We start from the raw sequence: 19,216 nt of genomic DNA, 5'->3' as shown, positions 1-19,216 counted from the left end.
TAGAAAACACCTGAAAGAGTAGAAACAAGATGTAGTTCAAATATATCAGGAGAAAATATAAATTTTATTGAAATGCCAGTTCAAAGAAATGAAACCCCAGGAAATGTGAAAAGAACAGAAAGGCATGAGGAATTACCAAATACCTCAGAATATATTTGTTCTTTGAATGAATTAATACAGCAGTTAACTAAAAGCATGGAAGCAGTAGCAGTACCTGTAACAATTGGACCTGTTCTTCCAGAATTTGATCAAAAAGAAATTAGGCAATCAGCTTTAACTGTTCCATTAAATTCAGAAATACAGAAAGTGACTGAAAATGTTTATTCAGACTTGTCTGAAATACATCGAGACAAAACAATGATGCCCGATTTAACTTTTAATCAAAGTTTGTCAAGTAAAACTCCATCTGATGCAGAATCTGACTCTGGAACTCCGGAAAAGTGTCTGAGTAAAATAGATTTAACACAAACCCCAGAATGTAAATTACTTGATGTTGCAAAATTGAAAGCAGATTTAGAGGAATTAATAATTGGAACGATTTGAACTGACAGTTTGAAGGCATATCAGGATGATGGATTATTATTTATTTGCAAAAGCATACCATGGAAAACGAAAAACAAATATGATCAATTAGAGGATATGGCTGCTGAATTAGAAGTAGATTTAAGTAAGCAGAAGAATTTGCAGAAAACTTATAGGGTGGATTTCTCTGAAAAAGATATTGAAAATATGAATACCTCAGAAAGAATCATTCATATAAAAGACTTAATTGTGATTTTGGGGAAATGGGGTGAATTAAGTAAATGCAGAGTGAAATGGACAAAGACAAGAGATGAAGACAGAACAAGTTTAGCTTTTCCTATCAGAGAAAAGAAGGAAGAAGTAATAAATGAATTTCCAATGAGAGAGATACCGGGAGGAGGGTATGTGCATGTCCCATGGACAAGACAGGACATTTTAATGTTTACAAATGATTTTCCTCGATTAAGAGAAAAACCTGTAGAATGGTATCGACAGGTAGACAGATTTGTGAAAGTTTCAAAAGTTTTGTGGATTGATCTTGATGGATTCGTTGACATAGTTGTCCCATCAGATCTTTGGGCAGAATGTAAAATTACTATAGATTGCCCTAGAGAAGAATACCCTCGACATAAAGTAACAGGTGCTCCTTCACCAGATGTAATGAGAAAGTGCGAACAGGTAATTGTGTTTTTGAAAAACAAGATTCCCCCAAAAGAGATAGATTGGGTTATAATAGATAGAACAACCCAAGAACCAAAGGAATCAGTACATTCATTTTATGAAAGATTACTGCTGGTATTTAAACAATACAGTGGTTATAAAAATGTAAGTGAAAAAGACATGAGCCATTTTATATACAGATTTGTATATGGCCTGAGACCTGAAATTAGTGAAATGGTAAGAACTGGAATATTTGTTTGGCAATCAAACACAGTAGATGAAATCTTGAGAAAAGCAAAATACTGTAGTGATGCAATAGATGCTAAACAAAATAAGTTAAAAGAAAAGGCTATGTGGGCTCAGGTAAAAGTGGCTGAACAACAAATAGCAACTTTTGGAAATAAAAATGTTGATCAGAATCAAGGGAAATTTAAAGGTAATTATAATAAACCAAAATTGATGGGAAATATAGAAGAGTTAAAACAGAAACTCCCATGTTTTAATTGTGGCGAAATTGGACACTGGAAGCGCGAATGTAAGAATCTGCCCAGAAATTATTTTAAAAATGCATCATGAAATCCACAGATGCAGAATGAGATAAATCAGCAGCAACAGCTACAGTGACAGGTAGTGATTCAGCAACATCGGTTACCACAACCGCCACTTCCAAACTAAAAACTGTGGCTAGGGTAACATGACTGTGATTAGTGTGGCAGTTGGCCTTTCTGTATGCCTCCTAGACAGCAAGACAAAGGGTGATTAGTTGTTGGCATGATGGGCTATCTTGCAAGGTGTGTGGGGCAGAGATGTTCCTTGCTCTTTCATTTTAAAGGAGCTGCCTCCTTACAATCACAAATAACTTTATGCTAGACTAGCCTTTTGTCACTCCAGACCTCTTTGAGCCTGGGCAGGGAAGAAGGAAATTTGAGACCCATCTTTGGAGAAAAAACTCTAGAAGTCTCTTCCATTTCAAAGCTGGTACCAGATGTAAAAATAGGACCCTCAGACCAAATCTCCAGTCACTCCTGGAACTGCAGAGAACCCCTAAAAGGACTGCCTTGTACATCCGAAGACTGCTTTTCTGCTTGAAGCCTGCTTTTTACCCTCAGACTGCTGCTTGAGGCCTGCCTTGCTGCTTGATCCCAGGACTACCGGAGTGACTCTATGGCTAGTTGGATAGTGTTTTGTTCTGAACCACAAAGACATAAAAAGCTCCAACAACATTGAACCAGCACCTGGACCAGGCCTTAATTTAAGTCTGCCCTTCAAGAGGTTCTCTCCAGTCCTGAACCCTTGGAAGTGTAGCTAAAGGTACAGAAAGAGGGTGCCCAAAATAGCCAAAAGCTGATAATTGTCACTCAAAAGGTGCTCTGAGGACTATCAGTAGACCAGGACGTACCTGCTTGCCAATCCGCTCAAGCTGCATCGCTGGTCAGCCCGACTTTGCGGTAGCTCTTGCCATGTTTTTCTCTGTATAGCAAATCCTTTTCTGAGGCTCAGTTTCTGAAGGGTATCCAGCATCCTGGAACCCTCTTTGCCTACAGTGTTCAGCTTTGTCACGGAGGAGATTTTCATTTTTGGAAAAAAATACTAAGCCTAAATAGAGAAATCTTCACTGCAACTTTGTCCAGTGGCTCCCCGACACCTCCTCCTTGGACACTGCCGGGTGCCTTGCCCTACTGACCATCACCTTCGCAGACAATTTTCATTCTAATATTATTCTAAGTCTAAATGTAAGTGGAGATTGGGTTCATCCCACTTTGTGAATCTGAACCGTTCTCCATTGTAGTCAGTCACAACTTTCGACTTTGCCCCGGTCTCGCACGACTAGATGCCCATGGTTGGCACTTTGATCTTTTAGGTGCTATAATTCAATATACATTTTTTTTAAATCATAACTCCGGTTCTATTGATTGGAGTTTTGTTGTTCTGGTGTCAAATTATTTATTAAATTGTTATCTTTTTTTCTATAATGGTGTGGAATTGTTCTTGTGTTGTGTTTTCACATTATTAATGTTTGTGTGCTCCAACATTTTTAACACATTACTTTTAAATTAAGCCTGACTACTTTTGTGCCAAGCTATCAGAGGGTTAAGCACAGGTTAATTGAGTGGCTTCTGTATTTCACACTGACAAGAACTGTGGCTTCTGCTTGAGAAGGATGTTCACACCCCCAATCAAAAATGCAATTTTCCTACAATCAGCCAGAACTGCTTATGACCTCACATATTACTGATAACATGAAGATGGCATCTAAAATGATATCACTGATGACTAGTGAATTTCAGTTATTTTTATTTAAAATGTTATGTTTAAACCTAACTATAACACATTCACCTTTGGGGTTTTCAGTGAATACATATATATACATATATATGTATCTACTCTGTAAAAAAAGCTGAGCTAACTATAACTTACGCCCCCGCAATGCACTCCTTATGACCTCACATGTTACATCCCTCATGACATGGTCAGTGACATCACTGATGAAATAATCTGCAGAGACACTCACACACCCACTCACACTCCTACACAACCTCTCATACACACATACACACGCCCAAGCAAGGACTCATATACACATTCAAAGACTCATACAAGTACTCATACAACCACTCACTCATTCTGAGAGCGGTTCACTCACCCACTCACTTACTCATACAGCCACTCACACAACCACTCACCCACTCATAGAGCTACTCATACAACAAGTCACTTACCCATATAGCCACTCATACAGCCACACATTCGCCCATACAGCTTCGCACATACCCTCTTTTTCACCCAAAAGCCACTTACACACACACTCACTCACCAATACAGTCTTTCAACACAGCCACTCACTCAGAAACATACATGTACTCGCACACCCACACAACCACTCAGAGGAGTTGGCCTAACAGCTAGGGCGCTCGACCTCGGACCTTCGGATCTGGGTTCGAGTCTCGGTAACGACGCCAAAAACCTCCTGTGATTCTGGGTAAATCACTTAATCTCCCCGTGCCTAAAAAATGAATGTGTGTCCATCCTCATGTAACGTAACTGGTGCTATGTAAAGCACTCTGATACCTGATTCGGTTCGGGTCTAGTTTGTGCTATATAAAACTCTGCAAAAAATAAATAAATAACCCATTCACACATCAGCTCACTCTCCCATACAGCCATTTGCACTGACACCCACTTTCCAATACAGCCACTCACCCACCAGCTCACTTGACAAAACACCAACTGAAACAGACATTCACTCACTCATACAGCTGTTTACACACACATTAACTCCCTCATACAGCCATTCAGACACCCACTCACTCACCCATATAGTCACTCACACAGCCACTCACTCACACATAGAGTCAGTCACCCAACCACTCATTCACCAATACAACCACTCACTCTTTTACTCCCTCACCCAGACAGCTATTCACACACCCACGTATACACCCATACAGCCAATCACACAACCACTCACACACCCATACAGCTACTCAGACACCTACTGGCACACCAAGGATACACACAGTCACACAGTCGCTACATAATATATGTTAGAATTAGTATCACTCATTAGTAGTGCACCAAATTTACTAATGTAACTTTTGTTGTAGGTTAGCATATATCTTTAACACTCATAAACTCTTAGAAAACACCCACACTCACTGGATGATGTCATCAGTGATGTCATTTGAGATGTCATCAGTGATGTCACTGGCCATGTCATGGGTGACGTGATATGTGAGGTCCTAAGCAGTGCATTGCGGGGGTGTAAGTTATAGTTAGCTCAGGTAAGTATAACTGCTGAATTTCTTTGGTTTTGTATGAGTGAAATCTGAGCCTAACTATAACGTCCCTATGACCCTTGTTCTTAAGTTAATATAGATAGATAGATAGATAGATAGATAGATAGATAGATAGATAGATAGATAGATAGATAGATAGATAGATAGATAGATAGATAGATAGATAGATAGATAGATAGATAGATAGATAGATAGATATTCACTGATTCACTGAAAGAACCAAAGTTTAAATCTAGGCATTGTAATAAAAAAAACTTGTTTTAAAACAAAAAATTACATTGAAGTTTCCAAGGTATAGTTTATTGCACTAACTATAACTTGCATCCCCGCCACGCACTATTTAGGACATCACATATTATATCACTCAGGCAAGTTTAATGCCATCATTGATGACATCACTGATAGCATGTCAAATGAGATCATTTATGACATCATGTTGGTACTATGGAATGGGTAGATTGAGAGAAAATAGACTATTACCATTGCGTTACTTTACCCCATGAGAAATCTTAGCAGTAACACTTAGCTCATAATTACGTCAGCATTAATTTTTATTTCAATAAAAAAATCCTTGTCCATTTAACAACTTTTCAACATGAAAGAAAGGACTTAAATGTGAGCATAGAAATGTTACCTAATCTACCAGGTCTTCAAGGAAGGAGTGTTGGGCTATTCCTCAGGCAGGAATTGCAGAAGTCACACGAGAGCTGGAAACCACTGGGTCTCACTGAGATCTACAGTTGGAAATCCATTTGTTGGATTTTATTGCCCTCACACACCCTTTCAGGTGTCATGCTTCATCATATGGGCTGCTCCTCGTTGGGTCGGCGGTGCAGTACCCAACAGGCCCACCGCTAAGAGAGGCACTTTACCGGAGATCTTTTATCCAGCAGCCGTGAAGTGCGGGTATTGGGGCCAGAAAAGTGTAGACATGGTGGTGAGTTTAAAAGGGGGCTGGGAGTACCCGAGATTGAGTTTATTCTGGGGGTCTCCTGCCCTAATTAAAAGCAATATAACCGGCACTCATTAAAGTATAATGTCTCCTATTTATGTGTCAGCTAGTGAACAATAATGGTAACGGTCAACATGTTTCTCGCGTTTGTGTCAATGAACTCGCGATTCTTCAGGACCATGAGGAAGGGAACTATCTACACTAAACAATTAGTTTATATGTTTTGTATATAGGTTCATCAAAACACAATGAAATGGTGTCTAATGTGTCAATCTACCTGCGATGAGCTGGATCTACCTGTATTGGAGAAACAAGGATGCATGCATTACAGGTTTATACATTGATAAATCATGCCAGACAGTGCCTGTGGTGACTTCAAACTAGATTTAGAAATACTCAGTGGTGTGTGCAACTAGCGCTTGAGCACAATAAAAGTACTCAAAACCATGGTGGTTAGATACCCACAGTGAGCTATGGTGGTTTGCATGCCCCTGTGGAATATAACTAATAACAGCAGAAGAATCGTATAGGACTCACCTAATAGTGTCAAAATTCCAGGCATCAACAGTACCCGGCGGTCAACACATCAGGCTTTCACTCCCATGTATGTTGTACTATACATGGAGGGATGGTTGCAATTAATAAAAAGCAGAACATAGGCTGGAAAAACAAATTGCTTCTGAAAGGCCTGTGGTGAAGATTTGCGGATTTGGGTAATCCTTGGTGTCTTTGGAATGTGGCGATCTACCAGGACAATATTGAATCTCTTTATGAATATGAAAGTTGCCCCAACGCATCAAAATCACCCAGTATTGTAATTACATATAACAAAACATTGTGGTAGTAATGTGTGATGCAGGTGCCATTTCAATCAAGTATATAAGGAACTTGTGTCCTTATTTGTAGCATAGTGGCATTTAAAGGTGCATTGTGCGTTCTCTATTACTATATTTAATTTGTAAGCAATCAGACCCTATTGGGCAATTTCTAAATTAGTGCTATATTAAAGAATATGACAGACACTCCAGGATAAGATGCATCATTATGTCTAATTACACACATATTCTCTAAAAATCCTCCTTCTCACAGGACCAATAGGACTACTCGCATATTGTACCATACAAGGACATTTCAAAATATAAATGCAATAGTCCGAAGTTTATATGTTTTTTTATGTTCATTTTTCTTGTTGGTAATAACTACTCTTTTCTGTTTTCATTCATTCAGCGCGCCTGACAATTCCCACATTTGCTGAACCCACCTCGCGTTCCTAATCATGTGTGGGCCTCTTTTCTTCAGCTGTGTACCAGCACATATTTTAAAGACCTCAGTTGCTGATACGTTATAGTAGCACATGACACAACTTTTCGGTTAATTATACTATTCGCTCTAAGTACATCCAAAACTTCAACACAATTTTTTTTATCTTATGTGACCTTGTGTTCAAAGTTGTGATGAAGCGATTTAAATCATCGTGAGCCTGTTTTGGTTCTTTCTTGTTATACAATAAAATTGTCACTAGTACTCAATTCCATTCTATTGGCTGTAGGGGTAAAACTTTTCTTGAGTGACCCTTTGTTTGAACCACAATAGCACCTTCTTCTCTTCTTCGTTATATAGCCCCTGTGCGGCAGAATCGCGAGTGGGCGGGTTTATGACGGCCCCCAGCCGTCATCAGCACACGAGCCCCATAGTGCATGGCGGATGGGGCCCGTCATCAGCATGCAAGGGGTTAAATACTCTTACATGTATCTCTTTGCATAATATGGGGCCGATTTAGAGTTTGGCAGACTGTGTTAGTACTGTTGCCATGGAAAGAGTATTCTGCCAGCCAAATTAAGAGATGTCCGCTGGCCCAGTGGACATCTCTATCATTTACAGGATCCGATGTGACATCAGTTCTTGTAAATGCATTGCAAGTGTGTCATGCGTCTCTGGCAACATGAGCATGGGAGTTTTCTCCCTTGACGTAGGAGTCATGGAGATGTTTTTCTTTTTACTTTCTCACGTTTTGGGAGGTAGGTTGTAAAAGTAAAAGCTGCCATGCTTTTGCCCACTCTAAATGCAGGTCCATGGCCAAAGCTCCGACTGTCCTCACTCTTCCAGACCGCTGGAGGAATACGGAGGGGGACAAGGAGTACTCTGCGCCGTCAACATAAGTTTGGTCTTTCCGTCTGTAAAATAAAGTGGGCAGAACTTCTGTTTGGGGGAGAGAGTACTTCATAGCCTTAGCAATGGAGTACCTCCTCTGACGAGGTCTAAATCAACCCCTAGGTTCCTAATTTATTGACTTTGACCCTGCTTCAACACCCTCTGCATGCTCCGAAAGATCTACAGATGGATCCCCACTGAAACCAGAAGGACAGTCACCCAAGCACTCGTCAGCAGCAGGTTAGATTACTGCAACGCCCTCTACACAGGAACCACGGCCACACTCCAGAAGAGACTCCAACGCATACAAAACGCCTCCGAATGCCTCATCCTCGGACTCCTTCACCACAGCCACATCACCACCCACCTGAGAGACCTGCACTGGCTCCCAGTCAACAAGAGGATTACCTTCAAGCTCCTCACCCACGCCCACAAAGCACTCCACAACACTGGACCGGATCACTGAAAAAATATAGAATACAAAAATATAGATGAAAAAAATATCGAAGAAAAAATATAGAAAGACAAAATATCGAAGTTCTATCTCCAAACAGGTAAGTACAAAAATATTGAATCAAAAAAATCGAAACAATATATATACTTAGTCAAAATATCGAATTTATTTAAATATCTTAAAAGTAACTTAAAATTAATTAAATAATAACTATAATTAATTAAAACATACTTAAAAATACTTAAGTAACTTAAACATTATTAAACAAATAATTTAAGTTAAAAAAATACAATTTGATTTTTTAACACATATATATTACCTACTGGCGGTCGCCAGTAGGTATATATAGTTAGGATTTTTTCCCTATGGGATTTTTGAAAATTCTATGTCTAATAACTTTGGCGTTTGTGGACGGAATTGGCTGACATTTTCAGGAAAATTGAACATTTTGTTTCTGAGCAGCCCCTGAAAATTTGGGGGGGGGTTCGTGAAGGGGGGGTTGATAAAAAAGGGGGGTCCCAAAACGTGTTTTTCCAATGTTAATTTCCATAGGGCGGTTGGCCTCACTTTTAGCCCGAACGGCTGAATGGATTTGCACAAAACTTGGCAAAATTGTAGGGACTGTTAGCCCGATGTGCCTTTGCTAGGTCTCAATATATGTGCTCCAGTGGATTTTGAGAAATTAACGTTCAAAAAAAGATATATATCTGTAAGCGAGCTCTGGGCAGCGCTCCGGTTCGCGTACTTTACGCGTAACGGAACTTCGCGAAGCTGATTGGCTCTCCGGTGTCTGTAAACATTCTAAACAGTCCGGAGCGGCCGCCATCTTGTCTCTCGGTAGGATCGAGAGACAAGAGGAGGCCAAAACAAAGGGGGAAATGACCATAAGTGGGCATAGTAGATCCTCCCTGACCCCCTAGGTTTGATGTGGAGGCTTTAAAAGGGCCGGGAAGCGTTCTGGGGAGCGTACTATAAGGAAAAAAGAATGATAGACTTTTCAAATACTGTATGTTAATTGATTGTTGGTTTTGTTGATTATTTTTTAATTTCTTTATTTTTTAAGCAATTATTTATTATTATTGTGATTGTGTTTCAAAATTTAATAAACTTTCTAACATTTCACTGTCTGAAATGTCATTATTTTCATTGAACATAGTTTGTAATCTCTGAGGGTGTAAAATGTCCTCATTTTGAAGGAGGTCATCTACTGCTTGCACACATTGCAGTAGTTCTTGGTCCCAAGTTTCATCCATAAATTCTATATAATTTGGATCAATTATTTCTTGGCTGCTCTCTTGCAGGACAATTTGAAATGAAACTTTGTGTTCACCTTCCATTTTGCCTGAAATTTGGATAAAAAAATATATATTAGTAGAGATAGGGCACTGTTGGGATTAATTTTAGATAGGCAGTTTTTATCAGTGAATTTCTCTTTGGGCAGTGTATAGTATCAGAGTGGAAGTAGGAATATAAAAAAGTGTATGTGATTTAACGTAAGTAATTTCATAATTATACAAGAGAAGCCTAACTCCATCCATAACTATAACAGAGAAGTCTATCTAAATCTATAACTACTACAGAGGGATAGTATATAACTATCAGAAAAAGTTTACCATATTAACTGATAGTGCACAATATACTTCAGTTTTTAAAATAACAACTTACCTTTACAAAGAAGTTGAAGTGATTAGTGAAAATCCAATTGAAATGTACACCAGGAAGTAGTAGTCAAAATGGCTGTGTTTCATTCTCTTCCTTTATATATATTCAGGTATATAACCAATCAAATGTCAGGTAAAAAAAGTAGAAAATGAAAGTAACATTTTCATTGGTTGTCAATTCCAACACTTCAGATGTGTTGTGTGAAGTAATTTACCTCACGGTATTTAGAGAGGTCTACAGGCTAAATGGCTAAATGGAATTTCAATCAAATTTGTGAAAATGATAGGGATTGGTATGTAGTATGAGGTAATCTATATTTGGTGAAAGTGTCTCCAGTCGTTTTTCTGTAAATTACTTTCCCACCTTTTTTGATGGAGCGCTTCCCGGGGAGCGACCCGGTACGCGAACTGGCGAGCGCCCCGGTACGCGAACCTGAAGCGTTACGGGAGTCCACCATTTTGTGTTTCGGTCGAATTAAGATACAAGATGGAGGGCAACTAATGTTTAGAATGGGTAGAAGGGGGCACGGTAGACTTATCTTGACCCCCTAGGTTTTGTGAGGGTGGCTGAGGAGGCCCATATGTGCGAAAAAAAAAAATTTTTTGTTAAAAATTTCGCGAGGTTAGCTTCCGGTTCGCGTACCGGGTAGCGCCCCGGGGAGCGTACTTTGTTGAAAATTAGTGAAAAAAGTTAGAGTAAAATAATAATTGTGAGTGATCAGATGTAGGGTAGCTCTGAGAAGAGCTTTTGGGTTTATGGTACATTTAGGTACTTATAAGTAGGTACCAATGCACAGTCTTAAATTCAGAATGAAAATTCTGTTGCCCTCATCTGAGAAGTGAACTCCATCTCCTCTGTAGATATCTTGCATGTAGTAACGCAAGTTATTGTTGTACACGGAGCCCATTCCATGGTCTCTCATGTAAGCTGAAACAGATTTGTTTACATGCTTCCTCGACTTCTCAATTTGTGGACAAAATTGGTTCGACCACCTCCATTTCTGTCTTTGGCATATATTTGAATATACCAAGGCAGTCTGAGGAAAAAGTGCCATTAATTGCTCAAAGGTGTCCTTTAAAAGCATTTCCAGACCTACCCCAGTCAAAGTGCCCAAGTCATTACCTCCACAGTGCACAATTAACAGGTCAGGTTTTGGCAAATGCATAAAGGTTTTCACCAATGGTATCAATTGGTGGCATTTTAATCCTCTGTGGCCAAACCACTTAATTTCCACATCTTGTAAATTGAGGTTAGGTAAATTTCTGTTATAAGCATACCTCTGAGCCCAGTAGATGTAACTATGTCCAACAATCCAGACAGAAAACATGGTGAGAGAAGGTTCTCCTGCAGTCAGATGAAGTGTGGCAATGAAATGGCAGTTGAAAAAATAAGAGTTTAAAATGAAAAAAACAGTGGAGTTTCTGTGTTAATGAAGCAGTAACAGTGATTGGTGGATTTTGATTGCTGAAAACAGAAAGTTAGGGTGCATGGATGAGTTCTTTGAAAGATGTATTTTGAGTGGTCAATAAAAAATCATTAAATGAAAGATTGCACTGGATATGCAGGTGCACTGAGAGTTCAGAGTTCAATTGAAACATTGTTGTGTGAACTTGCAAACACCAGAGGTCTTCCAAGAGGTGGTTGCTATGCAAAAAAGGCAGAGAGGGCAGAGGGGGGAAGGGTTTTGATTTGAAAAAAGTGAGGGAAGAGTTTTGATTGGGTGACATGAGAGATATGTGTGAAGAATTACAGCATTTCTGTGCTTTTCATAGCTGCAGACTCTGGAGTGCATACCTTTTGCTCTGCTAAAGACAAAGTGGTGTGTTTCTGAGACTGTTTTGAAACTCATAAAGTATTTGCTAAGGTGAGAAAAGATTTATTTAATGTAGATAGAGAATAGTGTGCTTTAAGGAGAAAATTATGAAGAAAGTTGTGTTTTTAAAATGTTGCTTTGCCTCAAGTGTTTTACGAATAGATTTTGTTTCTTTGAGAAAATGTAATTGGAGAAAATGTGAAGTATTAGTACTGACAGGGTGTTTTTGTGCATAGGAGCTGTGGAGTGTTTTCAAATTATGACTTGAAAATCGTTTTTGAGGAAAAGGAATGGTTTTAAAATTTATGACAAGGACATAATGGTGTATGCTTCTTTATAAGGCATTTCAGTGTCTCTGATGTTATTTTTCCCATTTCAATGTAAGACCTTTCCCTGTGGAGCAAATTGCTTGTAAATATGCTCCCACCTGTGCATGGCAAATTTAGATTTTGATTGCTTGCATTACATAGCCATGTAAAAAGTGACCCAAACATGCTGCAAAGGCAATCAAAAAACACTTTCATGTGTCTTAAGGACATTTTAAGTCATTTCCCCATGTGGAGTGTTTTCAAATTATGACTTGAAAATCGTTTTTGAGGAAAAGGAATGGTTTTAAAATTTATGACAAGGACATAATGGTGTATGCTTCTTTATAAGGCATTTCAGTGTTTCTGATGTTATTTTTCCCATATTAAATTAAAAGACTTTTCCCCGTGGAGCAAATTCCTTGTAAATATGCTCCCACCTGTGCATGGTAAATTTAGATTTTGATTGTTTGCATTACATAGCCATGTAAAAAGTGACCCAAACATGCTGCAAAGGCAATCAAAAAACGCTTTCATGTGTCTTAAGGACATTTTAAGTCATTTCCCCATGTGGAGTGTTTTCAAATTATGACTTGAAAATCGTTTTTGGGGAAAAGGAATGGTTTTAAAATTTATGACAAGGACATAATGGTGTATGCTTCTTTATAAGGCATTTCAGTGTTTCTGATGTTATTTTTCCCATATTAAATTAAAAGACCTTTCCCCGTGGAGCAAATTCCTTGTAAATATGCTCCCACCTGTGCATGGTAAATTTAGATTTTGACTGTTTGAGTTACATAGCCATGTTAAAAGTGACCCAAAAAAGTTGCAAAGGCTTTAAAAAAACACTTTCATGTGTCTTAAGGACATTTTAAGTCATTTCCCCGTGGGCAGTGTTTTCAAATTATGACTTGAAAATCGTTTTTGAGGTAAAGGAATGTTTTTAAAATTTATGTGCGCCATATGCCCCCAAATTTCTTTTTCAGGAGTGCAGCAGGGTGTTCTTGAGACACCCCTGCACCCTTGGAAAAATATCTAATTTGCGATGAGCTAATTGCTAATCGCAAATTGCACCTTCATTGCTATGGGCCTCCTGGCCCATGGAAATGAATGGGTAATTTGCAATTAGCAATTTGCTCATCGCAAATTAGGAATGGTAAAGAATCGCTATTTATTCCTTAAAATTCGCTATTTAGGAAATGCAAAATAGTTTGATGATACATATGGCGGTTCATCTCTAACAAGATAAGAAGCTTAGGGATAGATTTATGATGACTGGCGCAATGAGGTGGACATCACTTACTTCATTGGTAGGCATTTACATGTATTATCTCCTCTGTATTCTTCAACAAGCGTAACTTTGATCTGCAACTCTGAGTAGGCCTCACCTTAAACAAACCTCTGGATAGGCCACACCTTATCGTCATCCTGAATTAATCATTTAAAATGCTAGGGACAGATTTATGATAGGTGTATGCCTCTTTTGCGCCACTGTGCGTCACTTTTCTGATGCAGCGGCGGTGCAAAAGATTTGCTATGAGGCGACAAAATTACAAATTGATGCATTTAGGCAGATGTGTCATGCTGTAAAAAAAACGTGCCACATGAAACCGATGCAGCAGTGATGCAAAAGATGCACCATGTTGCAAGACAGGCCTCACTTGGGGCCATATGTATCAAGCTAATTAGCATTCGCAAAGGCCGAAATTCAGCGAATTTCGGCCTTTGGGAATGCTAATTAGACAAATGGTATGTATCAAACAAGTTTGATGCAAAATAAGGAATAGCAAAATTTGCTATTCCTTATTTTGCGATTGCACTTAAGGATTTGCAAATTTTGCGATTCCTTAAATGCAATGTATCAAACAAAAAATATGCTAAAAATGCCATTAAGGATTTGCAAATTACCACCAACTTCTAGTTGGTGGTAATTTGCGAATTCTTTTCAAAAAGCTTTTTTTCCAAAAAACAAAAGGTGGCATATGACGCCCATACATGCCCTTAGGGCATGTATGTGCGCCATATGCCCCCAAATTTCTTTTTCAGGGGTGCAGCAGGGTGTTCTTGAGACACCCCTGCACCCTTGGAAAAATTCCTAATTTGCGATGAGCTAATTGCTAATCGCAAATTGCACCTTCATTCCTATGGGCCTCCTGGCCCATGGAAATGAATGGGTAATTTGCAATTAGCAATTTGCTCATCGCAAATTAGGAATGGTAAAGAATCGCTATTTATTCCTTAAAATTCGCTATTTAGGAAATGCAAAATAGTTTGATGATACATATGGCGGTTCCTCTCTAACAAGATAAGAAGCTTAGGGATAGATTTATGATGACTGGCGCATCACCAGGGATGTGCCAGTCATCCTGCGCCGCTGTTCCGCCACCCATGGTGTGCTGCATTTACAATGCGGCGCACCATGGGGCAAAAACAGCACAGATGCGTGACGCATCTGTGCCGTAAAGGTGGCGCATTGCTGGAGTTGTATCGCAAGTGCGATGCAGCTCCAGCAAGGCTCAGGGGTGCCCCATCTCCACAATGCTGCGTGAAGACCTATGCCTGCTTCAAGCAGGCGCACGGTTTTGACGCAGCTTTGTCCTATCTGATTGTAAATGCGGCACACCAGGGGTGGCAGAGCAGCGGTGCACGTTAACTGGTGCATCCCTGGGGATGTCCCAGTTAACATAAATCTGCCCCTTTACATTTAAGTATGTGCAGGGGACACAGAGTCGGTGAGGCTTATCCAAGGTTAAGAAGAGATGAGTCCTGTTCACTGAAAAATTGGACATAGGCTTCACCTCCTCAGCATCGCTGGACATGGCTAAATAATAGCTGCAAAATATTACTCTTGTTAAACAATTTTACTATTATAATCTCTGAGATTTGTCTCTTACTCTGCAACATCTCATTGTTGTTATCTTTCTTTAAAGATAAAGACAACATCAACATGAGCGACAATCAGCAATCAGTTGATTTCGACCTCATCATTGAACTCGTAATTGAAACATCAGTGGATGTTGATCCCTTGGATGATTTAAATCCTGAGGATGAAGAAGAACATGATGAGGATGCAGATTTGTCAGAATTGTATGACATAGGATGGGAAGCTGACGTGCTTGAGCCTATGGAACTATAAACATTTATTTAAAAAAATTATAATAAATAAAAAGTAAAAATGTAAACCGTTTAATTTAAAAATAAAGACACCTTCAAAAACAGGTTATGTGTAGTGTCTTCAATAAAATATTAAAATATGCTCATAAAATTAGATCAGATTCACATATAAAACAGCACAGGTAAAATGAATATAAATTCCATTTCTTTTCTGCTATTTCTGTATTCTAAATTTGCCAAGCACTAAAAAATCTTCTATGTAAAAATGTCAAGTAGTGTGTTAAGGTTTTTGATGACTGTTATTGATTTACTGTTGGGTAATAGTGGTTAATAACATTTTTTATTATATTTTACCACAGATTCAACTGCAGATCATTTCAAGATTTCAGCATGCCAACTAAAGAAAGACTGAGAAAGGCTGCAAAACGTCAAAGACAGCAGGTCAATGAAAAAAGCAGCAGTCCTCTAACAAAAAGATTTGTCAAGTCACCAAGAAAGCACCGGGTAAGAGTACAAAAACATTCATAAGAAATATCTGTAGTAAAAAAAATATTACTACAGAAAATGTTTCAGTCCAGAAAAAGAGAAGCAATTCAAACGGAAAGGAAAGGCCAAAGAAAAATGTTACTGCTAGAGCAAGAGATAACTCTGTGCATGATAGTAGAAGGAAACAACAGTTTAGGGACATTCGTAAACGAATGTTCCGCAACAGGATAATTGGCAATTTGTTAAAAAATATTAAGAAAGGTCAACAGAAAGTGGTTTTTTATAAGAGAAAAAAAATAGTTGAGAAAGTTATTGATCAGGCATTTGAAATTAAACGTAAGTTATTTATTTTGATAATCAATAGAATTAGGAAGCTAAACAAGGAAATGTATGATTTCAAAAGAAATAGTAGATGGAAGAGAATAGTTAATCGTAGTAATTTTTGTGAAGTTTCTTCTGGAGAATGGATGCATAGTTCAAGCTGTGAGGCATTTTTTAATGAGGAGAGTTATTTCCAGGATAATGATTTGGTGCATGCAGTTGACACCAGTGGTCGAGCTTATGAAGTGAAAGATGGTTGTCCAGTTGAAAAAGAAAAACTTGTGACAACAGAGATAGAAGAGGTGTTAGGTAATGAGGTTTTAGGAAGACGTCCTAAGGGTCCTGTGTACACCTGGAAGTGTAGTAGTATTTGCAGTGTGCGACAGGATTCCATCAATTTGCTTTGTGATTTTGTACGGTCATTTAATAAGAAAAGTTTGAAGCAGAAAATGAAGTTGTTGCAAGAATTAGATCCTTGCAGAGTGAGAGAAGTGACAGGTTTGCATGGTCATTCTCTGGCTTGTCTTTCCAGGAGAGTATGCCAGAGTGTTTTTCATCATTTCAGGATGCTAGCAGTGCATCATAATAAAGTGAGGAAATTAGTTAGAATGTTGTATTATGCTAAGAGTCCAGCAATTATGCTTAAACAATTATGCGCTGCTCTTTTGCATGGTTCTGAAATAGATGTGATAGAATATATGTGAAGAAATTGAGTTTTGTTACTTTGGAAGTAAAGAGGAGAATGTTGAAATTGACCCAGAAGAACAGGGTAATGTGGAGGACAGTGTACAGGTTTCCAGTACAGATAATTTCCAGAGGGAAATTGCGACGTTTGAGGTGAAATCAAGTGAGAGGCCAAATTTCACTTGTGTGTGTTGTCGACGCACTTATTATAAGAATCAGACTAAGTTAGTGGATTTATATGCAAAAAGTGAAAGGGAAAATAATAGTGAATGGAAGGATTTCACAACATACTTGATGGTAGAAAATTGTTTTGATTTGGGATTGGATCAACGTGTGTGTACTTATTGTTGTAACAAATTAAATCAAAACCAGATGCCTGCTAGAGCAGTTCATAATAATCTGGAATTGGTTGAGATTCCTTCTGAATTGAAGGATTTAAATACTTATGAATCTATTTTGATTCAAAGTATCCATCCCTTTCAGGCTATTGTAAGAATGGAGCCAAAGACAGGGAAATTGCCTCCATCAGATTTACAGAGAGGATTAAAGGGAAGAGTTGTTTATTTGCCTCTAGATTTGAAGAAAAACATTAACACAATTGGAGTAGAAAAAGTGGAAGAGGAACCTCTGGTTATCTTAGTTAATGGGGTTCCGACAAAGAATAAGAAAATATGGCAAGATTTAGTGGATGTTAGGAAAGTTAAAAAGGCAACATTGTATTTGAAAAAAAATAATAAATACTATAAGAATGTATATGTTGCAGAAGAGGAAGTAAGTGAGGAAGAGGATAGCGATTTGTGTGCTGGTCAAATTGAGAAAGTAGAACCCTGTACTAGTGAAGAAATATATGAACATTATAGTGTTCATCCTTTGCATTCCAAGGAAGTCATGGGGAATGCTATTGAGTTGTTTCAAATGAAACAAGCCAAAGGGAGTCCCATTAGTGTTTGGGAGGAAAGTTTGGAAGCTCGGTGTTTCCCACAGCTTTTTCCAACAGGTCAGGGAGGAAGATATGATGAGCGACCTCATCAAATTCCTGCTTCTGAATACCGGACTTTGCGATTTTATGCAGGAGATGCTAGGTTTCGACAATGCATTCCCTATTTGTTTCATCTCCTGTTTGAAAGCGATCTGTCTGGACTGTCATATGCAGTGAACCACATCTTGAAAAGTGGTATACACATGCAAAACATCTCGGCAAGTGACTTTATGGATAAAGTCAATGTCCAAGACAGTATTTTGGATTCTCACCTGATTTCCACAAGGTGCCTATAAACAAATGAAGAAGAAATACTCTAGTATTTCTTCTTCATTTGTTTATAGGCACCTTGTGGAAATTTATTGTGATGTCTTTTTAATTAATTGTTACAATGTATTTTATGTCATTGAGTACTGTTTACATATGAATTTTAATAATGTCTATTAAAAATATGTTGAATTTTTACGTATGATTATGTTATCTTTGCACGCCAGGTCCTAGCTATAAGTGGGTATCATTACTTGTTGTCTACTACTAAGACTGCCTAGGATTTTTTGCACACACCTGTGGCTCGGTATGTGACATCTTACATCACCAAAAAAGAGAAGACAGAATTGAAGGATATGTGGGAGGACATTTCCCATGAAAAGAGCCTCAGCAAGAAGTTGTACAGTTTCAGTCTGAAGATGTTGTCGCATCGAGAAATCGGAGCTTACGAATGTTCTGACCGGTTGTCTTCAGCAAGTCGCTATGCCAAGTCCAGGAGTATCGTTTGGGCGAGTCTTGGTCTTGCTGCAACGCGTAAACGAGTTCTGAAACCTGTGCGGGAAATTGAGTATTTGGCGGAAAAGGAGCCAAACAGTACCGACATTTTGAAGACCAACATGTTTGATACATATTATCCAAATCGAAGCAGTCACCTCGAGAATGTTTGTCTGTATGAGGTTCTTCAAAATTACATATTCAAGAGGAACATCAAAGAAGATACTGAGAAAGGAGTGTATGCTGTAATAGGAAGTGAGGGATGTCTGGTCAAGCAAAGAAAATGCCACTTGGTAAACCATCGAAAATTGAGTGGCGAATCTCCTGAAAAAAAGGAGTTTTTCTATTTAGCACTTTTGCAACTTTTCAAGCCTTGGCGTGCAGAAGAGGAACTGCTTGGAGATTTCCTCCGTAACGAAGACTCTTTCAATGCTGCCAAGGAGACCATAGAATGTCCTGCTTTTCCCAAATATGTAGAAATGTTGAATGCAGAAATTGAGCAGGAAGCAACGATTGCAGCCGAGATTGCCAGAGACAGTTCTCAGGACAGTCAG

Source organism: Lissotriton helveticus, chromosome 6, assembly GCF_964261635.1.
Source record: "Lissotriton helveticus chromosome 6, aLisHel1.1, whole genome shotgun sequence".
NCBI lineage: Eukaryota > Metazoa > Chordata > Amphibia > Caudata > Salamandridae > Lissotriton > Lissotriton helveticus.
This window is presented reverse-complemented; position numbering follows the sequence as displayed.